The 23,749-nt window shown below is 41.6% G+C and overlaps 1 long non-coding RNA gene across 1 annotated transcript; it reads right to left on the reverse strand.

Moving 5' to 3' along the window:
* Positions 1-506: 506 nt before the first annotated feature.
* Positions 507-7,546, reverse strand: LOC138602959 (uncharacterized). Its single transcript, XR_011309225.1, has 4 exons — positions 7,257-7,546; positions 6,573-7,007; positions 6,318-6,453; positions 507-2,296 (listed from the first exon to the last, which is right to left on the reverse strand). It is a non-coding gene; the product is annotated as an uncharacterized lncRNA (long non-coding RNA).
* Between the last annotated feature and the right edge of the window lie 16,203 nt (positions 7,547-23,749).

Raw genomic sequence — 23,749 nt, forward strand, 5'->3', positions numbered from 1 at the left:
GGCGATGTGGTCCTGGCAGATCGAGTGTTCAACATTGGAGATGCTGTGGGCTTGTACAGCGCTCATCTCAATATCCCTGCCTTCACTAAAGGAAAACAGCAACTGCATCCAAGTGAACTTGAAGATTCAAGGGGACTAGCAGCTGTTCGGATCCATGTTGAACGTGCGATAGGCCTTGTAAGGAACAAGTACACCATCTTACAAAGCACAATACCCATCTCTCTCTGCCGGACTGCAACTCCAGGAGAGCTTACATCTCTTGACAAGATGGTCAGAGTGTGCTGTGCTCTGTGCAACATTTGCCCATCTGTTGTCTCCTCAGAGTAGCATGGACGTCAGTAACATTGTGTACCCTGTGTAACATAAAAATGTAAATCATTTTTAATTTGTTTTTCTTGTTATGCATGGCTGTTACTCATTGTTACTATGCAATAAACCCAGGTGGAAGTATATTACTCATATTTTATTCATTTTTAATAAACTAATTCATAGTTATATACATTTTCACAGAAATCCTAATACAATAATATATAAGATATACAGTATAACAGTAATGTACAGTAAAACACAGATGTATAACAATATACAAATGTAGGCTGGTAATTAAAATATTTAACCATCGCTAATGAAGCTGAAAAAAACCCATTCTAACAGTTTGTAGTGATTGGCACACATTACACTGCTGTATTTCTTTGATAAAACATATGTTAGAATATTCAAAACAGCAAATTAAAGGATAAAGCCTCAGCTGTAAGTAACAAAATGTGTGCCAGCCAACCACAGTAACATATTTCCAACATCTCCATGTAACAGTTTTATAATATATTTAGTCCATAGACCAATTTTTTTACTTTTGATACAATACAACTGAAATACTAGCCTCATGAAAAAGGTGAATGACTTCAAGAAGTTTTAACATAAAACATGAGTGCAGTTGAAAAAAAGCAAACATTTTGATATTACATTTTTCTTTCTGTGACATTCAAAGGAGCAGAAAATATCTGTGCCAACCAAACCTGGTCTACCATACTAGAAACTAGAAGCATGTTACATGAAGTGAAACTGAACTACTATGATACTAAACTTGTTTTCTTCACTCCACACATTTACATGTCTTGGATACCCTGATCAGCTTAAGGCAAGACCTATGAAAGTGCTTCTGCCAACAGTTTCCAGATGTGCAAATAATGACATCTGTGTCAGCAGGTTTACCACAGTAGCATCCCATTTCAGGTGGCTGTTCTGTGGCTGCAGTGTCTGGGAGTGAGGCGTGGTGCTGTATACCAGTCCCCCTGCAGCTCAGGTAGCACTCCAGTCTTGATGAATTCCACGACTTTGGGGTAGGCATCACGGAAGCAGACAGGATCGTATGGGATCCGCTGGGTGAAAACTTTCTGTGGTGTCCAAACCATAAAATCACAGTAACTCACCTCTGCAATATGCATTTGAGCTTGCACTTGATACAAGTACAAGTGGTTGGACTTCAGTGCCATTGCTCCATCCTCTTCCATGCCGAGACAGAATGATGGATCCGTGCAGCTTTCAGTGAGGGAGCAGTCCCTGGATTTGAAGGGGCATTTTATTTCCAGAATGGTATCACCATGGCAACTGCAGGTGACCATACCATCAGGTGATGCTCCAATCCAGGGGAGTTCTGAGTTGATGATGAACCCTGATGCCTTAACCTGGAAGTCTTCATGGTGGTCTTGCATCATAGCACTGTAGTTTGCCCTTGCTCTTTCTTCGTTCACTTGACCCCATCTGACAAAGATTGAAATAGAAACTATGTATTACAATGTGACCATGTCTGAGTGATGTTGTCTGCCTATCAACATTTACCAGAAGGTGTTGCATTCTGACCACAAGCGTCATCAATTAATTTGCATATAAACGTGTGCCTATCATGCTACAATAGTGTTATGTTTTTTTATTCAGCAAACCACTATAAGCAATGGCCTTATGACAGTATTGTGGAACCCCTTCTGGTAAATGTTGACAGGTAATAGCTGTTAATATCCTGCAGACACTCTAATTCAAGTCTCACACAGTGGTCCTTGAAAGTTTGTGAAGCCTTTAAAAGTTTCTATATTTCTGCAAAAATCTGACCTCAAACATCAGATTTCCGCCGTCCTTAAAGTAGATCAAGAAAACCAGATAAAACAAATGAGACAAAAATATTATACTTGGACCATCTCAGCTGCATCCAAGATGGAGCAGCTTGTATCTCTGGAGCCTTCCGTGCCCGTCCAGCTGGAGAATGAGAAATGACGCCACCTCCAGGTGGTCAGACTTGTTCCTGAGTGGTTGAAGAAGAATAAAAGAGGTCACACCAGATACTGAAAGCAAAGGTTCTGATATTTTTGCCACTTACAGATATGTAATGTTGGATCATCTTTCATAATAAAGAAATGACCAATTTTAATATGTTTGCCTTGTGTTTAATTGGGTTCTCTTTATCTGCTTTTATGGCTTATGTGAAAATCTGATGATGCTTTAGGTTAGATAATACAAAAAAAAAAAAGAAGAAAATACAAAAGCTTCACAAACTTTAAAGTACCACAGTATGCAAGCTGCAAGCCTCAGAATAAATTACACCAATTAATCCTGCTTTATAGCTTTATATTGAGCATGAAATTCTCAAGAGATGCGCTGTAGGCCAATGCATAGATATTCGGGATGTAACGATACCTCGCAATGCAGTTAAATATCGATACATATAAGTGACGAGTCAAATGGATAAGATGAAGAGATGAATCGCAATACTGTTTTTTAAACAGCAGAGGGCGCTATCTGCTTTTGGCTTCTCTTGTGCGACGTCATCACGTCTTTTGCGTCTGTAGTTGAATAGAGGAGTAAATAAATAGTTTCAACGTCGCAATTGGTTTTCCACAACATCAGCAGGAAAAGTCAATCTGATATCACTTTTGTGCAGCCCTCCATCAGTGCATCAGAGTCTGTAGGTGTGTCCCAATCCAGGGGCTGCACCCTGTTTTGTCACCTGCATGTAAACTTTTAGCACGCGATGCTGCTGCTGCTGTCACGCAATGTCGGCTAGTTTACGCTTTCAGGGCTTTTCAGTTAGGTGAGGCAGCTTTTTCCTGTTATCAGCGACACCTCGCCCTGGTGTTGGTTAATGCTGTGGCCAGTGTTGTAGTCTAGACCACACCACTACAGCATGCATCCACACATAATTGAGAGCATTCTGAAAGACTGAATATGTGTTATCAACATGTCAATTATTATTATTATTATTATTATTATTAACTATAAAGATCAGATTTTAACACGCAGTTGTATAGCAGTACTAACAACAAATATTCACACCATGGCTAACAAATACATGAAAAGCAGACAAAAAGAGACAAATGTTTCACTCTTTCAATAGCTCTGACAGCTAGTGATATCTAACATATCATATAGTCATTGAATTGTGTAAATGTCTGAAATTAATGCACCTTTAAGATGACCATGAATTAACTGTACTCTCATTTGCATATAGTAATTGACTTTATTAATTTCAATTGTTTATACCAGCTTTGCATGTTGGCTGATATTTACTTAACTTTCTGTTTCTCCACTCTAACCAAGGATGCTTTTAAATTCCTGAGACTGACTCTCTCTCCACAGGGCTGGCCAGGTCGAGTTCAAATCTAAAAGGAACAAGGGCATATCCTGTTCCTTAACTTATATCACTGTTTATCATCAAAACATTGCATTCTGTTGACACACACACACACACACACACACAGACCAACAACAGCAGCAGCATCTCCTCCCTTCTCCCGCATTCATTCATCAACCACACTAAACATGAGTGAAGTTAGCTCGCTCTAGATGCGACTTAATATACCAAACAATCGTGCGGTCGGCACATGCGCACTTGCATTGCTTCGGCTTCAAAAGCTCTGGCTGTAGGCATTAGTGGGGCTGGAGCCATCGGCTAGAACTGATAGGGCTCGGGACCACGACGGTCCTCCACCACACTAAAGTGCTCTTCAGGGGACTCTGGAGGGGAGCCCTCTATGGCATATGTGCCTCGTGACTGTGTCGCTTTCCATTTTTCTCTGGCCAGAGGAGTCACTGAGCTGCCAGACACACCCACCCACCTCTCAGCCCCCTCTCAGCCCCTTGCCCACTTTGAGCAGTTTTCAAAATTGTGCAGTGGGTGGAGTTATGGTCAGACCTGTGGGTGCAGTTACACTTTAAACGTTATGTCATCTACCACGTTTAAATGTATGTTTAATCGTGATCAGTCCAGTGACGGTAACAATTGGAAACGAAATCGCACTGTATCCTACTTCCTGTCGGGACACACATCCTCACGGCGTGTGTGCGCTGCAGGTGTAAGCGCAGCGCCGGCACGAGGTGCCGCTGATAACGCACATCCAAAGCCGCCACACATAATTAAAAGCCTGCGTCAAAAGCGAGCCTGATCATCCCGCCGACATTACGTCACGAGCTTGTTTACAGTTTACAGGCAAATGACACACAGACTCTGCATGCTCAGCATCAGCTCACTCTGTGCCTTGATGAAGAGCTGCACTAATATGATGTCAGACAGACTTTTGTTGTAGATTAATCATCGAAAACAAGAAAATGGCGACTGCTCTTTTTGTACCAAGCAACAATAAGTAGCAGCTCTACTTCTTTCAGTTAATCTGCCTCACAATCGCACGTCCTGCGATGTGACTATTACACATGCGCACATCAGAACTGAAGTGTAAAAATATTTTCTGTTCATTATGAAACTGTGGCGGGACAAATTAGACTATGGTGGGCCGCCTCAGTCTAGGTGATTAATGGGAAACACTGAATATATTTTGTAGTGCAGTTTTTATTGCCATGGCAAAGTTTCACACAAAATTAAGTGCAAAAATCTAAATTTGAAGAAACCAAAATGCATAATCTGTATATTTTCAGTACACACAAGCAGTTTTATTAAGCCTACATCTATCCAAGCACCTACAGTATGTCCAATCTGAAGTGAAAGAACACAGCAATATGTATATTTAAAAGAAAAAGGTTGTAATGTAAGTGTCATACTTTTCTATCGGCATTCAGTTGGTTAGAAAGTGTCTCAAGGCGGCAATCTTAGATCGCTTGCAGGACTCGATTGCGCCTTTGACAGCTGTGGGAGCCTAGACTGGAGTTGAGGCGGCTGAAACTCTAACTTGTGCTACTGGCTAGCTGACGTTAGAATATGTCATCTAGTAATTTTAAGTCAAAAGATCCTGTGTTTTAGTTGCGCGTGGAAATTGGCATCGCAATCACGATAGTATTATCTTAACAAACAATCCATTTTACTTCACATGCTTAACATAAAATGACGTGTGCTCATACTTACAGGAATATAGTTCTATTAGCGAACTATTAGCTGCTGACTTCACATTGCTAACAATCTGCTGCTTCAGTTTTGCACACTGACCAGCTACAGCACCCTCAAAGGGTCAAAACTCAAACTCAGAAACGCAATGAATTTAAAAATACAGCCACCACTACCCTACCAACAGTCAAGTTTCAAACAAAAATACACACCTAGGTTTACGTAGGCGATCTGAGTGAGGGGCTAAAATACAGTTAAAATTTTCCAGGACAACATCAATTATTTCCAGGATATTTGGTCATTTTAATCCATTTCCATGTGTTTCCAGGACTGGAAAACTAGTCTCTTAATTTCCAGGTTTTCCAGGACGTGTGGGAACTTTGCTATACAACCTCAAAATTAAAAAGGATTATTTAAATTTATATTTCTTTATAAATATGAGAAAATTGTATCGTGATTAAACGTATCGTGAACTCGGTATCGGGATTCATATCGAATCGTTCGTTACATCCCTAATAGATCTCCTATCAAACTTATCTATAACCTATGAAGCTTGCTGCCTCAGTGGAGAACTGAGAAGCACGGGGAGAGCAAATTCTTTTGATCAAGGATGCAGGTCTGTCTGCCTCACAGAACACTGACGCTGTCACTCCTCCTGCCCTCTGATCAAACCAAACCCTAGATTTACTTTGCTCCCTGGTCTCCTTCTCAACTACCAAACACTGTGAAAAAATGTCAGTAACACAATAACATATGCTGTCGCTAGAGAGCAACCTAACACTAAATTGTATTTAGAGACTAAGATTGATTAGGTTCAGGACAATCTTTCATAGTACTACTTTCAAAACGGAATGGCTTGTCATGAATATTACCTGAACTGATGAAAATATTAAAAGTCTTACCTATACATAGCCCGATCATTATAGCTGTTACACTCCAATACAATTGAAATAGGCCTATTTATAACCACAACAAGCTGGTTTATAATGTTTACCTGTTGCTGTGTTAGATCATCAAAGACCTTGGCTCTCTCAACCAGCAGCAAGGGCAAATCCATCTCCAGCCTGGTGCTCGAGTACAAGGTTGAAAGAGGAGTGGGCCAGTCCAGCTGCATCACCTTTGGTGTTTACCTGTGGGAGTGGTATTTAAATGGGAGAGAGTACTGCACACTCATTTCAGCTCCATTTAGGTTATTTTAATTACCAACATTAAAACAAGCTGTCTTCATCGGGTTATCTGGCTATCTTACCTGTGAGAGTGGCCCTCAGTGACAGAGAGGATGGCACTTTTCTTTAGCTTGGACTCACGCGTTTCACTATTATGAAGCATCTCAAAAAACGTCTTGCATTCTTCATCCGATGGTCTGCTATCAGGAAAACCAGGGCCTTGGACATGACGGGGCTCTTGTTTTTGACCAAAGCTGATGTTGGAGAAGTCTGCATATTGGACACATCTGACAGAGTCCATGTTGGCCGGGCCCATGCACAGGGCTTCTGGGTGCAAGCCTGCCCATTTCTGATATCCACAGCAGCCAACACATTACATACATTAGAGCTGCTGCATGAGAGCAGACCTCTCCTAAGCCTGCCTTACAGGTGCAGTGAGCCATAAAGACAGTCCCATCCTCCTGAACTGTGATCCAGGGGTGTGTCGGGGTTGCACTGAGGCTCTGTGAATGCTTCACCTGCAGTTTACAACACAAATAGCGAATTACAAGCTTAGCAAGCTAGCTAGACCATAACCCATATGGTTAAAGTTCAACACATGTATAACATTATTTAGGGCAGCTGGCTATTTTATTTTACATGAATTATAGCTACGTTGGTAAACGTAACGCTTAGTTTAAAACGGTCGAGAAAACATGAATCATGTTTTACTAGCTTAAACTTCCGAGCAAATTCGTAACAGAGTAAGTAAATATTTTGTCACATACCTTTCCTGATGATCAACAAAAGCTTCTTCATATTCAAATGGTAAACTTTAGGATCATTAACCCATCCTGAAGTGAAGTAGCGGTAAGCTTCAGTGCTCTTAAATGCCTTTAGGGACTCCCCGGTATAAGGAGAGCGACACATTTCCAGCGGACTTCAGTGGAGTCAGTAGTTCACTTGGAAGTACATAAGGATCCAAACCCAAAATATCGATTTCATTGCAGTAGCGTTGCTTTTCGCCAGCAGAGAAATGGGCAATTTTCGTCTGTTGATGGCGCTGCGGTCCTAAAGATGGCGGTCACAACAAAAAAGTCACGTGACTGATGCCCATGAATAGGCATTAGAAATACTAAACCTCATAGATACTGGCTCTAAATTAGAAAACAGACACCCGTTTATGATTTGCTTTTAGTTTTCAGCTTCATTCATGGGTATCGGTCACGTGACTTTTTGGTTGTGGCCGCCATCTTTAGGACCGTAGCGCCATCAACCGGTTCCAGTGAAAAATGGTTCGTCAGACGGAAATCGTCTCTCATTATTTACGACCAAGTGACTTCCAAGTGAACTACTGACTCCGCTGAAGTCCGCTGGACATTTGCCAAATTTGTCCTTTGCAGGTATTTACATGTACCTCGTCCGTAGTCCCTCTCCTTATACCGGGGAGTCCCTCAAGGCATTTAAGAGCACTGAAACTTACCACTGCTTCCTAATGATCCTACAGTTTATCAGTCCTATGGGTTAATGATCCTACAGTTTATCATGTGATAAGAAAGAACCTTTTGTTGATCATCAGGAAAGGTAAGTTAAAACCTATTTATTTACTATGTTACTAACTTGCTAGGAAGTTTAAGCTAGTAGGTAATGATGAACTGATGAACGCATTTAAACTTAGCGTTACGTTTACCAACGTAGCTATAATTCATGTAAAATAAAATAGCCAGCTGCCCTAAATAATGTTATACATGTGTTGAACTTTAACCATATGGGTTATGGTCTAGCTAGCTTGCTAAGCTTGTAATTCGCTATTTGTGTTGTAAACTGCAGGTGAAGCATTCACAGAGCCTCAGTGCAACCCCGACACACCCCTGGATCACAGTTCAGGAGGATGGGACTGTCTTTATGGCTCACTGCACCTGTAAGGCAGGCTTAGGAGAGGTCTGCTCTCATGCAGCAGCTCTAATGTATGTAATGTGTTGGCTGCTGTGGATATCAGAAATGGGCAGGCTTGCACCCAGAAGCCCTGTGCATGGGCCCGGCCAACATGGACTCTGTCAGATGTGTCCAATATGCAGACTTCTCCAACATCAGCTTTGGTCAAAAACAAGAGCCCCGTCATGTCCAAGGCCCTGGTTTTCCTGATAGCAGACCATCGGATGAAGAATGCAAGACGTTTTTTGAGATGCTTCATAATAGTGAAACGCGTGAGTCCAAGCCAAAGAAAAGTGCCATCCTCTCTGTCACTGAGGGCCACTCCCACAGGTAAGATAGCCAGATAACCCGATGAAGACAGCTTGTTTTAATGTTGGTAATTAAAATAACCTAAATGGAGCTGAAATGAGTGTGCAGTACTCTCTCCCATTTAAATACCACTCCCACAGGTAAACACCAAAGGTGATGCAGCTGGACTGGCCCACTCCTCTTTCAACCTTGTACTCGAGCACCAGGCTGGAGATGGATTTGCCCTTGCTGCTGGTTGAGAGAGCCAAGGTCTTTGATGATCTAACACAGCAACAGGTAAACATTATAAACCAGCTTGTTGTGGTTATAAATAGGCCTATTTCAATTGTATTGGAGTGTAATAGCTATAATGATCGGGCTATGTATAGGTAAGACTTTTAATATTTCATCAGTTCAGGTAATATTCATGACAAGCCACACTCTCTAGCGACAGCATATGTTATTGTGTTACTGACATTTTTTCACAGTGTTTGGTAGTTGAGAAGGAGACCAGGGAGCAAAGTAAATCTAGGTTTTGGTTTGATCAGAGGGCAGGAGGAGTGACAGCGTCAGTGTTCTGTGAGGCAGACAGACCTGCATCCTTGATCAAAAGAATTTGCTCTCCCCGTGCTTCTCAGTTCTCCACTGAGGCAGCAAGCTTCATAGGTTATAGATAAGTTTGATAGGAGATCTATTAGGGATGTAACGAACGATTCGATATGAATCCCGATACCGAGTTCACGATACGTTTAATCACGATACAATTTTCTCATATTTATAAAGAAATATAAATTTAAATAATCCTTTTTAATTTTGAGAGACTAGTTTTCCAGTCCTGGAAACACATGGAAATGGATTAAAATGACCAAATATCCTGGAAATAATTGATGTTGTCCTGGAAAATTTTAACTGTATTTTAGCCCCTCACTCAGATCGCCTACGTAAACCTAGGTGTGTATTTTTGTTTGAAACTTGACTGTTGGTAGGGTAAGCTGTGCGGTATGATAGGTATGCCCTCTCCCGACACGCAATGTCTCCTTCTAGTGGTGGCTGTATTTTTAAATTCATTGCGTTTCTGAGTTTGAGTTTTGACCCTTTGAGGGTGCTGTAGCTGGTCAGTGTGCAAAACTGAAGCAGCAGATTGTTAGCAATGTGAAGTCAGCAGCTAATAGTTCGCTAATAGAACTATATTCCTGTAAGTATGAGCACACGTCATTTTATGTTAAGCATGTGAAGTAAAATGGATTGTTTGTTAAGATAATACTATCGTGATTGCGATGCCAATTTCCACGCGCAACTAAAACACAGGATCTTTTGACTTAAAATTACTAGATGACATATTCTAACGTCAGCTAGCCAGTAGCACAAGTTAGAGTTTCAGCCGCCTCAACTCCAGTCTAGGCTCCCACAGCTGTCAAAGGCGCAATCGAGTCCTGCAAGCGATCTAAGATTGCCGCCTTGAGACACTTTCTAACCAACTGAATGCCGATAGAAAAGTATGACACTTACATTACAACCTTTTTCTTTTAAATATACATATTGCTGTGTTCTTTCACTTCAGATTGGACATACTGTAGGTGCTTGGATAGATGTAGGCTTAATAAAACTGCGTGTGTGTACTGAAAATATACAGATTATGCATTTCGGTTTCTTCAAATTTAGATTTTTGCACTTAATTTTGTGTGAAACTTTGCCATGGCAATAAAAACTGCACTACAAAATATATTCAGTGTTTCCCATTAATCACCTAGACTGAGGCGGCCCACCATAGTCTAATTTGTCCCGCCACAGTTTCATAATGAACAGAAAATATTTTTACACTTCAGTTCTGATGTGCGCATGTGCAATAGTCACATCGCAGGACGTGCGATTGTGAGGCAGATTAACTGAAAGAAGTAGAGCTGCTACTTATTGTTGCTTGGTACAAAAAGAGCAGTCGCCATTTTCTTGTTTTCGATGATTAATCTACAACAAAAGTCCATCTGACATCATATTAGTGCAGCTCTTCATCAAGGCACAGAGTGAGCTGATGCTGAGCATGCAGAGTCTGTGTGTCATTTGCCTGTAAACTGTAAACAAGCTTGTGACGTAATGTCGGCGGGATGATCAGGCTCGCTTTTGACGCAGGCTTTTAATTATGCGTGGCGGCTTTGGATGTGCGTTATCAGCGGCACCTCGTGCCGGCGCTGCGCTTACACCTGCAGCGCACACACGCCGTGAGGATGTGTGTCCCGACAGGAAGTAGGATACAGTGCGATTTCGTTTCCAATTGTTACCGTCACTGGACTGATCACGATTAAACATACATTTAAACATGGTAGATGACATAACGTTTAAAGTGTAACTGCACCCACAGGTCTGACCATAACTCCACCCACTGCACAATTTTGAAAACTGCTCAAAGTGGGCAAGGGGCTGAGAGGGGGCTGAGAGGTGGGTGGGTGTGTCTGGCAGCTCAGTGACTCCTCTGGCCAGAGAAAAATGGAAAGCGACACAGTCACGAGGCACATATGCCATAGAGGGCTCCCCTCCAGAGTCCCCTGAAGAGCACTTTAGTGTGGTGGAGGACCGTCGTGGTCCCGAGCCCTATCAGTTCTAGCCGATGGCTCCAGCCCCACTAATGCCTACAGCCAGAGCTTTTGAAGCCGAAGCAATGCAAGTGCGCATGTGCCGACCGCACGATTGTTTGGTATATTAAGTCGCATCTAGAGCGAGCTAACTCCACTCATGTCTAGTGTGGTTGATGAATGAATGCGGGAGAAGGGAGGAGATGCTGCTGCTGTTGTTGGTCTGTGTGTGTGTGTGTGTGTGTGTGTGTGTGTGTGTGTGTGTGTGTGTGTGTGTCAACAGAATGCAATGTTTTGATGATAAACAGTGATATAAGTTAAGTAACAGGATATGCCCTTGTTCCTTTTAGATTTGAACTCGACCTGGCCAGCCCTGTGGAGAGAGAGTCAGTCTCAGGAATTTAAAAGCATCCTTGGTTAGAGTGGAGAAACAGAAAGTTAAGTAAATATCAGCCAACATGCAAAGCTGGTATAAACAATTGAAATTAATAAAGTCAATTACTATATGCAAATGAGAGTACAGTTAATTCATGGTCATCTTAAAGGTGCATTAATTTCAGACATTTACACAATTCAATGACTATATGATATGTTAGATATCACTAGCTGTCAGAGCTATTGAAAGAGTGAAACATTTGTCTCTTTTTGTCTGCTTTTCATGTATTTGTTAGCCATGGTGTGAATATTTGTTGTTAGTACTGCTATACAACTGCGTGTTAAAATCTGATCTTTATAGTTAATAATAATAATAATAATAATAATAATTGACATGTTGATAACACATATTCAGTCTTTCAGAATGCTCTCAATTATGTGTGGATGCATACTGTAGTGGTGTGGTCTAGACTACAACACTGGCCACAGCATTAACCAACACCAGGGCGAGGTGTCGCTGATAACAGGAAAAAGCTGCCTCACCTAACTGAAAAGCCCTGAAAGCGTAAACTAGCCGACATTGCGTGACAGCAGCAGCAGCATCGCGTGCTAAAAGTTTACATGCAGGTGACAAAACAGGGTGCAGCCCCTGGATTGGGACACACCTACAGACTCTGATGCACTGATGGAGGGCTGCACAAAAGTGATATCAGATTGACTTTTCCTGCTGATGTTGTGGAAAACCAATTGCGACGTTGAAACTATTTATTTACTCCTCTATTCAACTACAGACGCAAAAGACGTGATGACGTCGCACAAGAGAAGCCAAAAGCAGATAGCGCCCTCTGCTGTTTAAAAAACAGTATTGCGATTCATCTCTTCATTTTATCCATTTGACTCGTCACTTATATGTATCGATATTTAACTGCATTGCGAGGTATCGTTACATCCCGAATATCTATGCATTGGCCTACAGCGCATCTCTTGAGAATTTCATGCTCAATATAAAGCTATAAAGCAGGATTAATTGGTGTAATTTATTCTGAGGCTTGCAGCTTGCATACTGTGGTACTTTAAAGTTTGTGAAGCTTTTGTATTTTCTTTTTTTTTTTTTTGTATTATCTAACCTAAAGCATCATCAGATTTTCACATAAGCCATAAAAGCAGATAAAGAGAACCCAATTAAACACAAGGCAAACATATTAAAATTGGTCATTTCTTTATTATGAAAGATGATCCAACATTACATATCTGTAAGTGGCAAAAATATCAGAACCTTTGCTTTCAGTATCTGGTGTGACCTCTTTTATTCTTCTTCAACCACTCAGGAACAAGTCTGACCACCTGGAGGTGGCGTCATTTCTCATTCTCCAGCTGGACGGGCACGGAAGGCTCCAGAGATACAAGCTGCTCCATCTTGGATGCAGCTGAGATGGTCCAAGTATAATATTTTTGTCTCATTTGTTTTATCTGGTTTTCTTGATCTACTTTAAGGACGGCGGAAATCTGATGTTTGAGGTCAGATTTTTGCAGAAATATAGAAACTTTTAAAGGCTTCACAAACTTTCAAGGACCACTGTGTGAGACTTGAATTAGAGTGTCTGCAGGATATTAACAGCTATTACCTGTCAACATTTACCAGAAGGGGTTCCACAATACTGTCATAAGGCCATTGCTTATAGTGGTTTGCTGAATAAAAAAACATAACACTATTGTAGCATGATAGGCACACGTTTATATGCAAATTAATTGATGACGCTTGTGGTCAGAATGCAACACCTTCTGGTAAATGTTGATAGGCAGACAACATCACTCAGACATGGTCACATTGTAATACATAGTTTCTATTTCAATCTTTGTCAGATGGGGTCAAGTGAACGAAGAAAGAGCAAGGGCAAACTACAGTGCTATGATGCAAGACCACCATGAAGACTTCCAGGTTAAGGCATCAGGGTTCATCATCAACTCAGAACTCCCCTGGATTGGAGCATCACCTGATGGTATGGTCACCTGCAGTTGCCATGGTGATACCATTCTGGAAATAAAATGCCCCTTCAAATCCAGGGACTGCTCCCTCACTGAAAGCTGCACGGATCCATCATTCTGTCTCGGCATGGAAGAGGATGGAGCAATGGCACTGAAGTCCAACCACTTGTACTTGTATCAAGTGCAAGCTCAAATGCATATTGCAGAGGTGAGTTACTGTGATTTTATGGTTTGGACACCACAGAAAGTTTTCACCCAGCGGATCCCATACGATCCTGTCTGCTTCCGTGATGCCTACCCCAAAGTCGTGGAATTCATCAAGACTGGAGTGCTACCTGAGCTGCAGGGGGACTGGTATACAGCACCACGCCTCACTCCCAGACACTGCAGCCACAGAACAGCCACCTGAAATGGGATGCTACTGTGGTAAACCTGCTGACACAGATGTCATTATTTGCACATCTGGAAACTGTTGGCAGAAGCACTTTCATAGGTCTTGCCTTAAGCTGATCAGGGTATCCAAGACATGTAAATGTGTGGAGTGAAGAAAACAAGTTTAGTATCATAGTAGTTCAGTTTCACTTCATGTAACATGCTTCTAGTTTCTAGTATGGTAGACCAGGTTTGGTTGGCACAGATATTTTCTGCTCCTTTGAATGTCACAGAAAGAAAAATGTAATATCAAAATGTTTGCTTTTTTTCAACTGCACTCATGTTTTATGTTAAAACTTCTTGAAGTCATTCACCTTTTTCATGAGGCTAGTATTTCAGTTGTATTGTATCAAAAGTAAAAAAATTGGTCTATGGACTAAATATATTATAAAACTGTTACATGGAGATGTTGGAAATATGTTACTGTGGTTGGCTGGCACACATTTTGTTACTTACAGCTGAGGCTTTATCCTTTAATTTGCTGTTTTGAATATTCTAACATATGTTTTATCAAAGAAATACAGCAGTGTAATGTGTGCCAATCACTACAAACTGTTAGAATGGGTTTTTTTCAGCTTCATTAGCGATGGTTAAATATTTTAATTACCAGCCTACATTTGTATATTGTTATACATCTGTGTTTTACTGTACATTACTGTTATACTGTATATCTTATATATTATTGTATTAGGATTTCTGTGAAAATGTATATAACTATGAATTAGTTTATTAAAAATGAATAAAATATGAGTAATATACTTCCACCTGGGTTTATTGCATAGTAACAATGAGTAACAGCCATGCATAACAAGAAAAACAAATTAAAAATGATTTACATTTTTATGTTACACAGGGTACACAATGTTACTGACGTCCATGCTACTCTGAGGAGACAACAGATGGGCAAATGTTGCACAGAGCACAGCACACTCTGACCATCTTGTCAAGAGATGTAAGCTCTCCTGGAGTTGCAGTCCGGCAGAGAGAGATGGGTATTGTGCTTTGTAAGATGGTGTACTTGTTCCTTACAAGGCCTATCGCACGTTCAACATGGATCCGAACAGCTGCTAGTCCCCTTGAATCTTCAAGTTCACTTGGATGCAGTTGCTGTTTTCCTTTAGTGAAGGCAGGGATATTGAGATGAGCGCTGTACAAGCCCACAGCATCTCCAATGTTGAACACTCGATCTGCCAGGACCACATCGCCAGGTAACAGACTTTCAGGTAGCCGCAGTTTTCTGTGATGTGCTCATGCTTCTGTTATGACTTGTTTGCCCCCTCCAGCCATGAGACAAATTATATGACTCCCTGTGGAGTTATTGATATCAAACACTTGGCAGTATTATGATGCTAATACTGTGAATATGTTTGTGCTCAGCCTTTCATGTTTTTAGGTCTCTCGATAAAAAATTAAAAGCAGTCCATTATGGAGGTACAATTTCTGTAACTACTATTTTTGAAACACATGGGTAAACAGATTTGAATCTGTTCCTTACTGGGCCACACTATAAATCTGGACAACCTATCATGCATGCATTTAATGTACTATTAAAAATCCGGCTCACAGTAGGATTTGACGCAACATATATGTAAAGAAGTGCAGAGGTAAATTTGGTCTCATTGTCATTAGAGTCATAAAAAGCATTGAAAGAGAGACAGTCCAGGTCCCACCTGTAGGAATCCGGACATGAAGGTGAAGACGACCATCAGCTTGACGTAGGATGGAAGTATTTTACAGTAACTGTGTTCAACAGTGTGACCTCTCTCCTTCTGAGCTGGGATGCTCTCGCAGTCGTCAGTCTCCATGTCACTGCTGATATCATGGGGTTCCAGCGTCTCAACATCATGGGTCCCGCTTCTCTTTCTTTTAACAGCTTGGTTTTGCTCAAATTTGGTGTAGCTATTGATCTGTCTTAGGCACATAATCGGGACTCAAAGGATTCTCGCTTTTCTTGCCTACAGTGGTAAAATGAGACACAGATAACACATTAAGTGGATGTGGCTAACGTTAGCTAAGCCACAGGTAAGTAACATAAATAGACTAAAGCAATATAGTTGAGCGTTGCTCAAATAACTGTGACCAATTGTAATTTGTGAGGAATTGTTTATGACTGCTAACATGCTAAAGGTACGCTAATTAACGTCAGGTACGGAGTTCACTCACCCGAAATAAAGTGCTCATTCACAGTCTGGAGTGTGCTGTAGGAGTCCAGTGGTCCCTCTTTATGGCAGCGATCCACTTCTGTTTCCTTTCCATGTTTTTGGGAATGTTATGTTAAAAGTTAGTCCGGTCTTTTTTTGCCTTACTGGTCCTACAGCCCACGGCACAGCGGATAGACGGCATATCTCCTGTTGACTTCCGGTCCCAGGTCGGTCCTAAAGATGCGCCGCGTCTACTGTGTGACGTCACGTGATGTCAATGTACGTGTTTAAGGCAGGTGATGTCACAAGATGTGATGTCATAGGATTGTTATATATCAAAGGAACTCTTTGATCTTGTTTAAATATAAAAGGTCTCCTCTCGACTCAAACACACATGCTACGACCATTGTAGAACACATCTGTGCGAGACAAGACAACCCATTACTAATCTAAACTGCAAACAACAAACTACAACAAAATGATTCGACCAAAGAAAGACAATTTGACCATGTCAGATTTGGCAAGACTCCAGCTTTTGTTAGACCAGGCTGAGGCAAATGATTGCACGGGTGGAGAAAGTGTAGACCAGCCCCGCAAGTATTGCAAAAAACACCAGAAACCTGACCCTGAGATTTTGAAGGCAGAAATAAAGCGACAGAAGCAAGAAAAGGAGGACTATTTTAATTCGCTTGCTGCAGAGGAGATCGAACAGAAGAGACTCGAAAAGCAGCAAGCCATTGACAAAGCCAATTGTCAGAGACTTCAGGCAAGAGACTATGTCAGAAAATTCAACGGTGACCTTCAATTCACCCAAGTGCACCAGGAGAATGAAGCATTGGTGAAATTTAGGCGTGAAAAAAAGATTGCTGAAGGCCAAAGAAGACGGAAGTCTGAAGAGATGAGGCTTCGACTGGACAAACAAAGCGCTCTGAAAGAAGAGCAGAATAAAAAAATTCTTCAGAAAGAGAGGCTTTACAACCAGATCAGTTGTAACAATGAGAAAATAACGGAGAAGGAACAGCTGAGACAGATAGAGAAACAGTCTGAGAAAGAAGAAAGAAAGAGGCTTCAGGTCCTTGATGAATTGCACTCTAAGGAGCAACAAAATCAGGCCAAAGAAACAGCAAAGGTAAGTCAAATTCTTCATGACAATCGACTGGAGGAAATCTCTAAGAAGAACCTCTGCAGAGAAAAGGAGACACAAAAATCAAAGCTGGAAGATTTGAAAAGAATACGTGATCAGCTTGACATAAACAAAAAGGAGCAGGAAAGAAATCATTACAAAGAAGAACAATTCAAAAATAGGCAGGAAATAATAGAAATTGCATCAGATAAATTGGCAGTTAGAAAGAGGCAGCAGGCTGCCGCTACAACCCAGTGGGAGGAGGCCCAACTGTCTAAAATATCTGAACCAAATGCAGAATTGAAAAACAAGAAGGATAAAGAGATGGACAAGGCCGAAATGCTCAAGTCGATTTCTGCTCACAGAGAAACAAAGATACGTGAGAAAGAGCAGAAAAAGAAAGAGGAGAAGCAGAGGGACCTGGACTGGCTTCAGGCCCAGAATGAGGCTGACAGGTTGATTCTCAAAGAAGAAAAACAAAAGGTTGAGAAGATCAAGGAAAAAAACAAGAAGTATCAAGACCTAAATGCTTCCTTGATCGCTGAAAAACGTGCCCGTTGTGAAAAGCAGAAAAAGGAGGAACAAAATGCTGAAGCAGAGATCGCCAAACATTTTGCTGAGAATGACCAAGAATTCCACGGTTATGTTAAGGGTGAACTTGAAGCTGCAGGCAGTCAACAAATTGCCATGCTGAAGGCCAGAGGCACTTTTATGGAAAAGCAAGTCATTCCAGGGTGGGGTCATGTCACTGCAGGTGTTACTGGGTCCCCTTACTGTAAAAAAGAAACACGGGAATTATTGCACAGATATTCCACTGAAAAAACACCGTCCACTGAGCTGGATTTGGAGCAGGACAAGCTGCATCCAACCTTTAAGGAGAACAGTGAGGTCTATTCTGCCCAGGCCCCTTTCCCACCCATTCCCACAAAACAAACACCTGCAGGAAAACGCAACCCCCCACCTGGGCATCAGAGCTCCCCCTACTCTGCAAATGATACAGGGGAACCTTTGTCTAGATATGCTACTGACAAAACCCGTAGCATGAAACGGCATTTGGAACAGGACAGTCTGCAGTTAACGCACACAGAAAACAGAAACAGCAATCTGAAGCAGACCTGCCGGCCGCCTGTTTCCACAAAACCAACACCTGCAGGAAAACCCCGCCCCCCTGCCGGGGTGGAGGGATCCTCATACTGTACTACAGACACAGTGGAACCTTTGTCTAGATTTGGCACTGAAGAAACCCGCAGCATGAAACGGCATTTGGAACGGAACAGGCTGCAATTAACTCACGTGGGTAACAGTAAGGCCGATCGGCAGCAGACACGTCTCCCGCCCATCTCCGTAAATAAAGACATACCTGCAGGAGAACGCATCGCCCCCCTTAGGCATAAGAGCTCCCCCTACACTGCAAATGATACTGGGGAACCTTTGCGTAGATATGCTACTGAAGAAACCCGCAGCATGAAACGGCATGTGGAACGGGACAGGCTGCAATTAACTTGCGTGGGTAACAGTAAGGCCGATCGGCAGCAGACCCGTCTCCCGCCCATCTCCGTAAATAAAGACATACCTGCAGGAGAACGCATCGCCCCCCTTAGGCATAAGAGCTCCCCCTACACTGCAAATGATACTGGGGAACCTTTGCGTAGATATGCTACTGAAGAAACCCGCAGCATGAAACGGCATGTGGAACGGGACAGGCTGCAATTAACTCACGTGGGTAACAGTAAGGCCGATCGGCAGCAGACCCGTCTCCCGCCCATCTCCATAAATAAAGACATACCTGCAGGAAAACGCACCGTCCACCCTAGGCATGAGGGCTCCCCCTACACTGCAAATGATACTGGGGAACCTTTGCTTAGATTTGCAACTGAAGAGACCCGCAGCATCAGGCAGCGTTTAGAGGGAAAGAAGCCGGCACTAACTGACAAAGAACGCAGTGCCATTTCCTCAAAGAAAACACCTGCTGCACGACACGGCCCCCCTGTTCATTTGGACAACCAATCCAAGGTTACCCATGAGCCCCTGCCCAGTTTGCAAATCAGGTCCATTAAAAGGCACCCTGCAAATGATACAGGGGAACCTTTGCGTAGATATGCTACTGAAGAAACCCGCAGCATGAAACGGCATTTGGAACGGGACAGGCTGCAATTAACTTGCGTGGGTAACAGTAAGGCCGATCGGCAGCAGACCCGTCTCCCGCCCATCTCCATAAATAAAGACATACCTGCAGGAAAACGCACCGTCCACCCTAGGCATGAGGGCTCCCCCTACACTGCAAATGATACTGGGGAACCTTTGCTTAGATTTGCAACTGAAGAGACCCGCAGCATCAGGCAGCGTTTAGAGGGAAAGAAGCCGGCACTAACTGACAAAGAACGCAGTGCCATTTCCTCAAAGAAAACACCTGCTGCACGACACGGCCCCCCTGTTCATTTGGACAACCAATCCAAGGTTACCCATGAGCCCCTGCCCAGTTTGCAAATCAGGTCCATTAAAAGGCACTAGCAGTGCAACAAGATGTCGGCGAGGAAGCCTTAAAAGGCCAATCCATAACAACTTGTGAAAGGGTTTTCTCCTGGTGCTCAGGTTTCTTCCCATCCTTTAACATGTAAAAAAAACAACTAAAAACTGCTACAGCTATGTGTCATTGTGTATCTGATTTTTCTCCAGGTGCTCTATAGTTCATCATTTAGGGTAGGTTCATCATTTAAGGTAGGTTAAAAAAAACATACATGTCAATACAATAATAATAATCAGATGTAAAAAAATAAAAATACAATAAAAATATTTGAAAATATATATAATGTGTTCAATGTTGTTTGGACCGAACTATGCCTCTATGTCGGATTCCATAAGAAAAGGGAGCTATTAAAATGGCTTTTAAAAGAAATGAATAATGATTAAAAAGAATGAATTATATAAAAGATATGATTTAATCTACATTAAATCACCTCTGTATGAGGCACCACTTAACAAAGTTAAGAAAATAACCATCCACTGCTGTGCTGTGTTGCAGCTTGTTAGGCCGACAATCCTGTTGCTCAACCGGGCTGGAGGAGCAGTGGTTCTGGTGAAGAGATTTGGAGTCGTTGTGTTGGTGTCCTGTTGGAAGAAAACTTCTTTGCTCCATTTTTTCTTACTTGACACCTTTTTCTTACTTAAATACATTTTGCCAAACATGTACTATACTTCTCCATTGTGTATTAATTTAGAGTCCAATCCTAAATACAGCTAATTCCTCTCAGAGATACAAAAAGGAGGTTCAGACAGTAAGAGTGTGGTCATCTTCATGGAAGATGTCAGTGCACATTGTATTGACTATAAACCAAAATTACTATCTTATGAATGATTTCTCTGCTCAAATATTTTTGACATCTTGGAAATGAAGACAAACTTAAATAAAAGTAGAGAAAATATTACAGTATACACTATCAACAATACAGTTAAAAATGTCCATCTTAAAGTTCAAGCTATTTAAGTTGATTTATTTTGTATAATTTAAACCAGGGGTGTCAAATTCATATTAGGTAGTGGGCCGGAATTGTTCAGATGAGACCTCAAAGGGGCCGGGCTATTTTTTGCCAACATCATGATGTCTTAACACATAGATATATCGCTTACTACAGTTTTATTATTTGAAATCATTCAATAAGAGCCAACAGATACTTGTACCAATCAGTGAGCATTTCATGTTGTTGCATAAACAAGAAAAAATGTAAGAAAGCAACATGCAATCCATTAACAAAGATTCATTTCAAATTTGAATGTCTTTGTCATTCACTAACGATATATTTGAAGGAATGTAGGTTAATATTAATAGTACATAATAATACTGTACAACAGTACAGTTGAAGGGAAGTGTAACAATAAGTGGCATGGTAAACTTTTTCATATTTACACTACTCTAAACAACAATACATTTAGTGTTTAAATCTCAATGTGATTCATCAGTTATTAATTTTAAATATTGCTGGTTAAGGCTATAAAACAGCCAGCCTGTGTCCAGAAAGTCCGACCTGATATCGGGGTTAAACCAGCTGCCCTGGGATAAGGGCATTTGTGCAGTGACGAGAGAGAGGAAGAGAGATGGAGGGATTTTTGCCAATCAGGTTTGTGGCTGGCAGTATATGCGAAACTGATAGAGGAAAAGGAACACTCCTATTTTCACTTGCTGGTCGGCACCTGACACTTATTGACTTTTGCCAGCCTGTCGACATCAGGAAGTAGTTTCTGAGCAGTAGCGATTTTGATAATGTCCCTCATATGTCTGTGCATCAGCTGACTGTGCAGTTTGGAAACTTATACGAGCAGGTATTAACGTGAGGGACGAAGTTGTACAGAAAGTTTGCTGATCTGGGTGGGAGTCGGGCTGTTCGGGGGGGGTCCAGGATCAGACCCACAGTGCTGGGTCATGTGCTGGCTGAATATTGATTTGCTACAGCCACTAACTGAAGGTGCGGAACTCTAGAGCTGTGTAACAGCTCCCAACCACTGTGGCAGCTGCTGAGGAAAACAACATAATGAGGGGGGAACACTATGTGTCGGAGTAACACACTTAGACTGTCAACAAGTGCATCATAAAAGATGAATTAACCTTAATAAAGCACTGTTCTCGCTTCAGATCTCACTTCTCGTTCTCGCTTTAGTTAACTGTTAATAAGCACATAGTTAATTGCTATTAACTGAATAATTAAGTATTGTTAATAAAGCAACTGTAAAGGCTTAACAGTGGCATGGGTAAGTAAATTAGACTCACTGAATAAGTTTGTAATGGTAAACAATTATAAGAAACAACACTTTAATTAACGCTTGTAAGCTGTCTAGAAATTGTTAACAACTTTCTTATGAGTGCTTTCAAAACTCTAACAATAAACAGGATTATAATACTATTATTAACACTTACTCAGTCTTATAACCAGGGTTTCCGTTAGAAAAAATCTGTGCCGGTCCACGTGTCCTAGAAGCTTTCAATGTTCCGGACAAATGGGTGAAATTGCGGTCAAATCTTATCTGCTTTTATTTAGCTTAAAAACAACTGATAGGCAGGCTATATCAAGGGCGTAGAATTTGGTATGGAAATTAGTCAATTGTCCCTACAATAATTTTGTCCAAAAATGAATATATGATACGCATAATGTTGAGTCGTGCATGAGACAGCCATCACTCTGTCTGTTACTGTAAACAAGGACTCCCGTCTACAGTTCACAAGGGCCGAGTGCACCAGCTGGGAGTAAAAAAATAGGTATTAAAGAAAAATACATTTTACGGATATATGTCGTATGCCGTTGTCCAATGTACATTTTTCATGTCTCCCTCGAAAGGCCCTTCTGGCACAAAATCTGAGCTCAATCAGCACCTGCAGGGCGGGAACAGCGCTGCGTTTCTGTCCCACACATGCTGCAGCTAAGGGGAGAGCTCTGTAATTAATTGAAACAGGACGCTCTCTCGTTTAATGCCCTTTTATTTAAGTCTCATCTAAGTCTAACTGGTGCACAGGGCGTAATTTCAAGTCTGTAGTGACCTTCAGCTCTAAGTCAGACGTAACATTACACTCAGAAGTACGCCCAGCTGGTGCACTCTGCTTCAATAACTTCACTAAACTGAAATTTATAGGCTACAGTGAAACAATATGTCTCATGCTCAACTGACCACTTTCTGCGCTGCAATCGCACTGTCTATGCATGCACTCTCTCTCTCTCCCTGAGGGAGTGCAGTTCGTTATCCATACTAATACTAATGAATATATATCAATCGGGATAGCCTCCACTGAAATCCCTGATGAGGACTTTGCTGGGCTTGGATAAATTCCAGCCTCCATAGCGGCAGAGCGCTGTCATCTAGTGCGCTTGTGGCATCAAAGAGAGGGGCTGTGGCTGGTGCTGCTGATGCGTCCTTGCCGGTAATTTCTTTGCCAAAAGGACCAATAATGGTTTGGATGGCTGGTTTAGCATATTCCTGAAGCACTGAGGGGACAGAGTTATAATGAATCAGTGATATTTTTTTTTATTGAAAAGATTTTTTTTCACCGAACGTTATGACCGGTGGATGTTTAATATGTTGGACTTCAACAGATTTTACTGGTAAAAAAATGCAATTAGCGGATAACGGAAACCTGTAAGGGTCTTATTACCTATTAACTAACACTTATTACAAGGACCTTAATGTAAAGCGTTATCGACTTGATTATTAATTATTTCCCAATTTTTATAGTCTGCCAAGAAGCGGGATTTTTTTCGCTTCAATTTCTGATTTTTTAATTTACCCAAATACAAATGCTTTGCTAACGTTAGAGTAATATGGCATCTGTATTAAGTCATGGCAACTGTTCACAAAGTTCAGCTAATGAAAAATGCGCTCACAGAAAAAGTTCGCCAACTTACCTTGCTATCGTTAGCTAACCACTCCCACCACTGCAAACTAATTGCAGT

Source organism: Semicossyphus pulcher, unplaced genomic scaffold (genome assembly GCF_022749685.1).
Source record: "Semicossyphus pulcher isolate SPU_LCO1_2020_fin unplaced genomic scaffold, fSemPul1.0.p SCAF_23, whole genome shotgun sequence".
Lineage (NCBI taxonomy): Eukaryota > Metazoa > Chordata > Actinopteri > Labriformes > Labridae > Semicossyphus > Semicossyphus pulcher.